Consider the following 10,094-nt stretch of genomic DNA (forward strand, 5'->3'; position numbering starts at 1 on the left):
ATATGCATTTCTTCAACAAACATTATCAAGTGCCTAGTATGTGACAAGCTATACCATACAGAGCAAAGCTATATACCAGGAACCAGGAAAGACAGTCCTTGACTCTTTTTTTACATATCATGATAACATGTAAATAAAAAGTATGTATTTGTCACTAAAAAGGGATGATAGGGGTTAAAGAAGTTAGGCAACTTGCCCAATGGGAAAATATAGATCTTGCTCACTCCAAAGTGAATATTTTAAAACTTGACACTGTATTACCTACACCACACTACTTTGAGCCTGATAGTGGAAACAATGTCTGAGTTAGGAAATAATGTGGTCAACCATTCAACAAATCCAAATAGATTTTCATCCCCACCTTCCAAATATACTCTGCCTCTTGCCTGGATCCTCTTCAGCAATCATGGCTACCCTCTCTGGTTTGCTCATCCCACTTCCTTGCCATCCACTAAAATGCTATTCATTCTGCAAGTACAGCTTAAGGCCAGTCTTGGCCAACAAGCTTTCTCTGACTATTACAGACTATGGGGAACTCTTCTCCTGAATGCACACAGCTCCCTCAGTTGGTACCACTCACCAGACACTTATCATAATTTGTTTTGCATGGTTAATGTACTATTGATGTGTAAGTCTCTTATTTCACCAGTTAGTAAGTCTTCAATTATTTCCTTGAGGATGAACAGTCTTACAGTTCTTGGTTATCTCCCACATAGCCTTACAATGTTCAATTCAGTTTTTCAAGACTAGTTGACTAAAATTTTTACAAATCTCTGCTGTAAACCATTAACAACACACAGTGAGTTCATTCTTCTTTCTTCACTCCAATTCCTACCACGGAGAACAGCTTCCTTGTTAGTGGACATAGTTCCCTCTATATCATGAGTGAATTCCAAAGAGACTGAAGTCACAAATTTGCTAGGAACACCCTTTGCTGATGAGAAACTTCACTCTGAGACTATGTAAGCTTATATTCTAAACCATTTTAACAAAATTCTGAATGTCAATTCCTTTCCAACACTCTTTGAAAAAGAGCCAAGTACAATTTGAATAAGCAGAAAAACTAGGTCGTAACACCACCACTAAAGATAAACAAACAAAATCAATGGTAGCTTTCAAGGTGAAAAACTGGTTATAAAACTCCTTTCTGGAGCTAAATTTTGCAGAAAGAAATAGAGCATGCTTCCATACAAAATACATATATTAACAAGACAGCAAAATGAAAATCTGCTTTGTTTCTGCATCCTAAGGAAACTTTTCCCTTAGTTCACACAAAAAATGTTCATTTAGAGCTATAGTTTAAAATAACTGAGTTAAAAAATTACTTTCAAAATCGACAGGTCCTAGAAGCCATGGTTAAACAAAAAACATAAACCACACTAAATATTATTACAATTATTATGGTAACTAAGCAAATTTTTAAAAGCCTGAAGCCTGGGGCACTTTTTAAGACTGAATATGCAAAGAAAGCCAACAGGATAGACAAGGTCTCACAGGCAGTCAGTCAAAGTTCAACTTGTATGGGACCAACGTGGGTGAAAAATATCTGTTGACTAATGCTGGGTTGAAATAGTTCCCTAACAAAAGAGATTAAAACTCACAGAATTTCTACATAGTCACATTGCTTATTAAATTGCTTCTCATAGGCATCCAGTCAACAAAGGTAGTGAATGTTCCAGGGTTCTGTTACCCCCACAGAGTCTTTGAACAACTAGTAGAAACTGGCAGAGCCATCTTCCTCCAAACTCCAGAAAACAGTTAAAGTGTTTAGTAATCAGGTGAGTGCTGAATCAAGAAAACACAGCTTTAAAAAAATAGTAGAAGAAGCTCAAGGCGCACCTGCTGGGCCCTCCCCAAGTCCCTTGCTGGCATGGTGTGGAGCCAGCCTGCAGTACCACTGTGGGTTCCTGGCCCTGTCCCAGAGTAACCCCCATGGGCATACTGCAGTGCCTGTGTGTTGGACCAATCTACTGGGTGACAATAGGAAAGAGTGAACCAGGCAACACGTCTCTGACTCACCTTTCCATAACTTTCCCTGTAAGCAGAAGCAGCTTGCTGACACCTAAAGCAGTGTAAGAAACAATGAAATAAAAGTGGCCTGGGGCAAGGGATTACCTGCTTAAAGTCATACAATGGAGCATCCAAGAAAGGGAGAAAGTCTATTTCATACACAGTAGAATGGGCATGGTTAAGTCATGTAAATGGGGGAATTCCTAAGGCCACAAGCAAGCTAAGCCCAGAAAAGATGCAGGCTCACAAAAGATGGAGAAGACCCTGCACTACAAATTTATTAGGGCTGACCTTCATGATAGGAGGACTAAACTCTGAAGGAGAGCACCAGCCAACACAGAGCCAATTTTCAACACTGTGAAAGGTGTTGTTTTGCTTTGTTTTCTTTGTTTTTGTTAGTTCCTGGCATACAAGGTAATTTCTATCATTTCATTAACTAGATAAAGACTTAAGGAACAGACAGTTCAGGGCCTATATCCTCAAGTTAACACTTTGTTAGCATGCATGTGCAGTGTGAAGCAAAAGATTACAAGGCAAACAAAGAAACAGGAATTTAGGGACCATCCAAAGGAACAAAATTAAAGTCCAGAAGCCATCAGGAAAAAAGACCAGAGTTTAGACACACAAGACAAAGACTTTAAAAAAGTGATCCTCGATATACTCAAGGAGATAAAGGAAAACACAGAGAAAGAACTAAAGAATAGCAAGAAAACAATGAATGAACAAGGTGAGATACAAACATAGACATTTTTTAAAAGAGCCAAACTGAAATACTAAAGAAGAAGACCACAATAACTGAAATGAAAAATTCCCTAAAGGGTTTCAATAGCATATTGGGAGCTGGCAGAAGAAAGAATCAGTGATCTCTAAGAAAAAAACAATTAAAATGATTCAAGATGAGGAGTAGAAAGCTGGGTGAGTGCTGAATCAAGAAACATGTTTTTAAAAATAGTAGAAGAAGCTCAAGGTGCAACTGCTGGCCCCTCCCCAAGTCCCTTGCTGGCATCGTGTGGAGTCAGCCTGCAGTCCCACTGTGGGTCCCTGGCCTGGTTGAAAAGAGAAAAGTAACAGAGCCTACAAGACCTGTGGGACCCCGTCAAGCATACCAATGTATGCATTATGGCTGGCAGAAGGAATATTCAAAGAAATAATGGCAGAAAACTTTCCAAATTTGATGAAAGATATGAACATGCACATTCAGGAAGCCCTACCAACTCCAAACAGGATAAACATGAAGAGAACCACACCTCGACACGTAGTAGTGAAGCTGTTCAATGCCAAGGACAAGGAGAGCGCTCTGAAAGTTACAAGAGAAAAGCAATGTGTTCTGTAAAGGGGAGTTCCATTAAGATTAAGTGCTGATTACTCATCACAAGCCATGGAAGCAAGAAGGCAGTGGGATGAAATATTTAAAGAGCTGAAAGAAAACAATGTCAACCAAGAATTTTATATCAAGTGTCTTTCAAAAATAGGGAGAAGATTAAGACATTCTCTGACAAACAAAAGCTTAGGGGGTTCATTACCACTAGACTTTCCCTGTATAGCGGTAAAGAGAGTTCTTTATGTTAAAAAAATTCCAGTGCTAAAGAGAGTTCTTTTGACTGAAAGCGCAGACTGACAGACAGTGAGTCAAATCAGTATAAAGAAATAAAGACCTCTGTGTAATTATTAATGTCAGTACTATTGTATTGCATTTTTTATATGTAACTGTACTTTTTACTTCTTATAGGTTCTAAAATACAAGTGACTGTACTTTTTACTGCTTATAGGTTCTAAAATACAAGTGCATAAAAAGTAAAGGTAAATCTATGGTTTGAAACATAAAATGTATAAAGATATAATTTATAACAAGTTCAATAAAAAGGTGAGGGGACAGAGGGGTGTATGAACAGTGTATGTGTGTGCTATTGAAGTTAAGCTGGTAACAAATGACTTGATACTGTTATAGATTTAGGATGCTGTGCTGGTTTGAATGTATTATGTCCCCCAAAATGCCATTATCTTTGATGCAGTCTTTTTTTATTATTATTACTTTATTTTTTACATTAGATAAAGGGGTTGTCTGTGTTTTTACAATCACACGGTTACACAATAAAACCTATATACTTATATAATCATCATCAAAAGATCAAGGCTACTGGATTACAGTTCAACATTTTCAGGTATTTTCTCTGGTTACTCTAATTCACTAGAAACTAAAGAGAAATATCTATATAATAAGTCAGTAGTCATAATCATTTGTTAAATCCTGGGAGTCTTTTTAAAAAAATCTACTGGCTAAAAATAATTTATACACTACCAAACAAAAATGATTTGCAATTTACCAGCCCTCTACATGCTAACTTTACAGAGTCTGGGTCTTAATCAATGGTCAAAGTAGGACAAACCAAGATTACTTCCCCTAGAACATCCGATGACACTGAATGAGCTTCTTAGCTAATGTTCCAGTAAGACGTTGACAGACTATGAAGCAATCTTTTTGTCATATTTTTAAAGTTCTAGATAATTTTTAGAAAATATTTCTGTGATTTCACTCTCTCCTGACTTTGCTTCTATTTCTTTTTCAGTATCTGTGATGTCTCTCTCTCTCTGCCTCTCTCTTTTTTTTTTATTTTGAAATAAATTCAAGGTTATAGGAACAGTTGCAAAAACAATACAAACCCCATACACAGAACTCCAGCATACCCTGACCCCCTCCCCTGATACCCCAATCCACCAACTTTAACATGCTGTCATATCGCTATTTCTTTCCCTCCCTCCCTCCCTCCCTATCTATCATCCATCACCTTTTGCTCTGTCTTCTGAACATATGAGAGCTAGCTGCACACATCCTTGAACAAACACTATAATTCACATATACACTTCCCAAGAACAAGGACATTATTTTATGCAATCCCATTAAGCACAGCTAAGAAGTACAAGAGATTCAACAATGATACAAAGCTTACATTCTATATTTCCTTTTCCTTATGTCACAGCTGTGTCCCTTTGAGCCTCCTGTCCTCCATCCTCCGATCCCCTCCAGGTTCATCCTTGGTATTCAATTGTCATCTATTTAGACTGCCTTTTTTATTTTTTTTTTTTTTTTTCAATTGTGGAAACATATATACAGCCTAAATCTTCCCATTCCACCCCATCCCAAGCATTCCATTAGTGGGATTAATCACATTTAGAATGTTGTAATGCTCCTTCCCACCATCCATTACTAGAAATTTCCCTTCACCTCAAACAGCAACCCTACACTCATTTCTTAACTCCCTGTTGCCCCTTCCCCCATTTCTCTTAACCCAGACTCTACTTTTCATCTCTATGGTCATATTCTCTGATAATTTCTTTGTGTTTACTGTGGGGCTTAAAATTAACCTCTTAAATCCATAACAGTCTTGTTTTTCTTTGATACCACCTTCACTTCAATAGGACACATAAACTATGTTTCTATACTCCTCCATTCCCCCACCTTTATATAGTTGTCTAAAATTACATATTTTACGGTGAGTTCAAAACCACTGATTTGTCATTAGAGTTCGTGTATTTTTTATCATGTAGGAAGTAAATAGCGGAATTACAATTCACAAATTATTGACTTCTATTTGTATTCCATTGTGGTTGGAGAATATGCTTTGAGTATTTTCAATTTTTTTTTTTAAATTTATTGAGGCTTGTTTTATGTCCCAGCTTATGGTCCCTTCTGGAGAAAGATCCATGATCACTAGAGAAAAATAAGTGTCCTGGTGATTTAGGATGTAAGGTTCTATATATGTCTGTTATAATTCTCTATGTCTCTTTCTCCTTTCTTTGTTTTTCTGTTGGTAGGGCTCCTTTAGTATCTAAAGTAGGGCAGGTCTTTTATTGGCAAACTCAGCATTTGTTTGTCTGTGAAAAAGTTAAGCTCTCCCTCAAATTTGAAGGAGAGTTTTGCTGGATAAAGTATTCTTGGTTGGAAATTTTTCTCTCTCAGAGTTTTAAATATGTCATGCCATTGCCTTCTCGCCTCCATGGTGGCCACTGAGTAGTCACAACTTAGTCTTATGTTGTTTCCATTGTATGTGGTGAATTGCTTTTCTCTTGCTGCTTTCAGAACTTGCTCCTTCTCTTCAGTATTTGAGAGTCTGATCAGAATACGTCTCGGAGTGGGTTTATTTGGAGTTCGCTGGGCATTTATGCTTTGTGTATTTGTATTGTGTAGAAGGTTGGGGAAGTTTTCCCCAACAATTTCTTTGAATACTCTTTCTAGACCTTTACCCTTCTCTTCCTCTTCTGGGACACTAATGAGTCTTAAGTTTGGACGTTTTATTTTATCTATCGTATCCCTGAGATCCATTTTGATTTTTTCCATTCTTTCTTTTGTTCTTTCATTTTCTGTTCTGTGGACTTCTAGGACACTGTGACATTGTTCAACTTCCTCTAATCTTGTATTGTGAATATCCAGAGTCTTTTTAATTTGGCCAACAGTTTCTTTTATTTCCATAAGATCTTCTATTTTCTTATTTACTCTTGCAATGTCTTCTTTATGCTCTTCTAGGGTCTTCTTTATGTCGCTTATATCCTGGGCCATGGTCTTCTTGATGTCCTTTAAATCCTTTGCCATGTTTTTGTTCCTCTATTGTAGTTCTTTGATTAATTGTGCGAGGTACTTTATCTCTTCTGATAACTTGATTTGAGTGTTTGGAATTGGATTCTCCATATCGTATGGTTTTATCATATGCATTAAGATTTTCTGTTGTTTTTGGCCTCTTGGCATTTGGTTTGCTTGATAGGGTTCTTTCAAGTTGTAAAAAAAGATACCAATCTAATTTTTCAGAAACACAGTTTGGTAGCATACACTTTCTCTAACTGACCAGCAGATGGCATCTGTCAGTCACCTATACCCCTCAAGTCAGTTCTCAACCTTGTCCCCATGGTGTGTGGGGAAATGATTCTTGTGGGGTTCAGTTGGAGAACTCAGTTTGGGTGTGTTGCTGGAGCCATCCACCCTGAATGTGGGGTGTGTGTCCAGGTGGCCAGGGAGGAAGGGCAGCTTTAATATTCAAATCCCCCAGGTTCCCGGAGATTCAAGGCCACTGCAAGAATCTAAGCCTTCATTTCATTTCAGCCTCAGACCCACAAACCACCGGACTTGGTATAGCGTCCCAGGGTTCTCCGAGCGGGCCCCCCACAGCCACGATCCTCCAAGATCTCTGCCGTGGGAATGCTGTGCTACGTCATCAGTGCATGCCATCCCCCAAGGGAAGCCCCGGGCCAATGGGCCGTGCAGGGGTGTTCTCAGCCTCATGCAAAGATGGCCGAACAGGGCATCTCAACCCCCCCCTCCACGCACAGTTCCTCCTTCCCAGCTCTGGGACAACTGGTGGGTCTCTGGGCTGTGGGCATGGCCCCAGGCAGGAGTTTATCCAGCCCTCCAGGGAGCCAGCTGCTAGCCGTGGGGTTTCTTTCTGCTTCTGGCTCGCCCCTCCACTCCCCTGGTCCCGAGAGTATCTGCAGCGGGCTATCCTCCAGGCCAGACACTGAGAGGCTGGCCCAGCCCCCTCTTGCTGTGTTTTACTGAGTGGTTCCCACTGGCACAACTGCAGCCGCTCCTGGGTTTTTCCCTTTTTTTTTTAAAAAAAAAAAAACCAGTTGGTCTCCAAACGCCAACCCCTGGCTTCCCCACACCAACACACGGCTGCAGGTCTTCCAGCCAGCTTACTCACTCGTTTCAGAATGCAGACTCCTGGTTTCACCAAGTATACGGCCCCTGTGGTACTAGCAGACCTCGTCCAGCTGGTGCATCACTGTAACCAGTATTCTGGGTCACTTTCTGGTTTTTATCTAGTGTTTTTCACAGAGGTGTTTTTTGCCCTGTCTCACCTAGCTGCCATCTTAGTTTCTCTTGATGCAGTCTTGTGTGGGCAGGAAACTTATTGGTGTTGATTGGGTTGGAGACTTTTGATTGGATGTTTCAGTGCAGATGTGATCACTCAACTGTGTGGCCCTGCCCATTCAGCATGGGCCTTGATTAGTTTACTGGGGCACTGTATAAGCTCAGACAGAAGGAGCAAGCTTGCTACAGCCAAGAGGGACACTTTGAAGAATGCACAGGAGCTGAGAGAGGAGCTGCAGATGAGAGAAAATTTGAAGATGGCCATTGAAAGCAGACTCTTGCTCAGGAGAAGCTAAGAGAGTACAAATGCCCCAGGAGCAACTGAGAGTGACATTTTGAAGAGGAGCTGTGGCCTAGAGAGGAACATCCCAGGGGAAAGCCATTTTGAAACCAGAACTTGGAGCAGACACCAGCCATGTGCCTTCCCAGATAACAGAGGTTTTCTGGACACCACTGGCCACTCTCCAGTGAAGGTACCCAATTGTTGATGCATTACCTTGGACACTTTATGGCCTTAAGACTGTAAGTGTGTAACCAAACAACCCCCCTTTATAAAAGTCAATCCATTTCTGGTGTTTTGCATTGTGGCAGCATTTAGCAAACTAGAACAGATGCTAAATTTAAGACCCATGGTACCTGTTCCAGTTTGCTAAAGATGCCAAAATGCAATATACCAGAAATGGATTGGTTTTTACAATGGGGATTTATTAGCTTACAAATTTACAGTTCCAAGGCTACAAAAATATCCAAATTAAGGCATCATCAGGACAATACCTTCTCTGAAGAAAGGCCACCAGCATCTGGGATACCTCTGTCACATGAGAAGGCACATGGCCAGCATATGCTGGTCCTTCTCTCCCGGCTTTTGTTGCTTTCAGCTTCTGGCTTCAGTGGCTTCCTCTCTCAGCTCCTCCAGGGGATTTTTCTCTATGAGCTCTCTAGGCTTTTTGTCTTTTAACCTGATAAAGGACTCCACTTAAAAGATTAAGACCCACCTTGAATGAGCTAGGTCACATCTCAATTGAAATAACCTAATCAAAAGGTACCACTCATATTAGGTCTGTACCCACAGGAATGGATTAAAAGAACATGACCTTTTCTGGGGTACATAACAGTTTCAAATCACCACACTCAACCCTCTGGACCCCCAAAAGGCATGTTCTTACCTTCACAATATCACAAAGGCCGAAATCATTTCAGTAACAATATTAAGTACAAAGTCTCATCAAAATCAGTTACAGGTATGGTCTGTCCTGGGGCAAAATTCCCCTCTGGCTGTGGATCTGTGAAACTTAGAACAAGTTATCTGCTTCCAACATACAAAGGAGGGACAGTCATACAGTGAACATTCCCATCTCCATAGGGAGAAATGGGATGGAAAACAGGGGTCAAAGGACCCAAACAGATCTGAAAACCTGCAGGGCAAACTTCACTAGATTCCAAGGTCTGAGAGTAATCCACAGAATGATCCTTTCTCCTTGGGACTTGATAGAGCAGCAGCCCCACCCTCTCCAAGAGCTTATGCAGTGGCCCTGCTCTCTCCAAATGCTGGGGTGAGGGCTCCAATATCCCCAAGCCAAACTCTAGACCCCACCCTCCTCAAGCATTGCAGTATCAACCAGATTCTCCCCAATTTTCAGGGCACAGGCTCAACCCCCTCATAACAGTGGGGTGGTAGCCAGGCTCTCCACAATCCCTGGGAAATCTGCTCCATCCTCTCTGAAGCCTGGGGCAGCAGCACTCTTCCTAAATAATGTGGTGGCCAAACTCTTCTCAATCCCCCAGGCATTTGAGAGCCCCGGGGCAGAAGCACTCTTCCTGAACAACAGGGTGGAAGGCCCACCCTCTTCAAACTCTGGGGCAAATGCACACTTTCCATGTGCATGAGCAGGTCCAAGGTTTCCTGGATCCAGACCTTGGCTTCCAGGGTTCTGCCTTTGAAGTCATTTTTCCTTCAATCTGTCTCTTTTCTGTCACTTTCAGTCCAGACTTTCAGTGGTTCCATTCATATAGATCTTGCAAAAACTAAAAAAAAAACCACTCTATTTCACATGCAGTACACAGGGATCCCAATGATCAGACAATAGAACTTTCCATAATCCTTTCTGAATAGCTGCATTCCTGATCCTGACTTGTACTGAAATGGCTGGTAGTTTCCATATTTGGTTAAATCCTCACATGGGGCACTAATCTTTGGGGACTCATTTTTGGAAAGCTTGGGATT

The sequence above is a fragment of the Choloepus didactylus genome, chromosome 11 (genome assembly GCF_015220235.1).
Source record: "Choloepus didactylus isolate mChoDid1 chromosome 11, mChoDid1.pri, whole genome shotgun sequence".
Taxonomy (NCBI): Eukaryota; Metazoa; Chordata; class Mammalia; order Pilosa; family Megalonychidae; genus Choloepus; species Choloepus didactylus.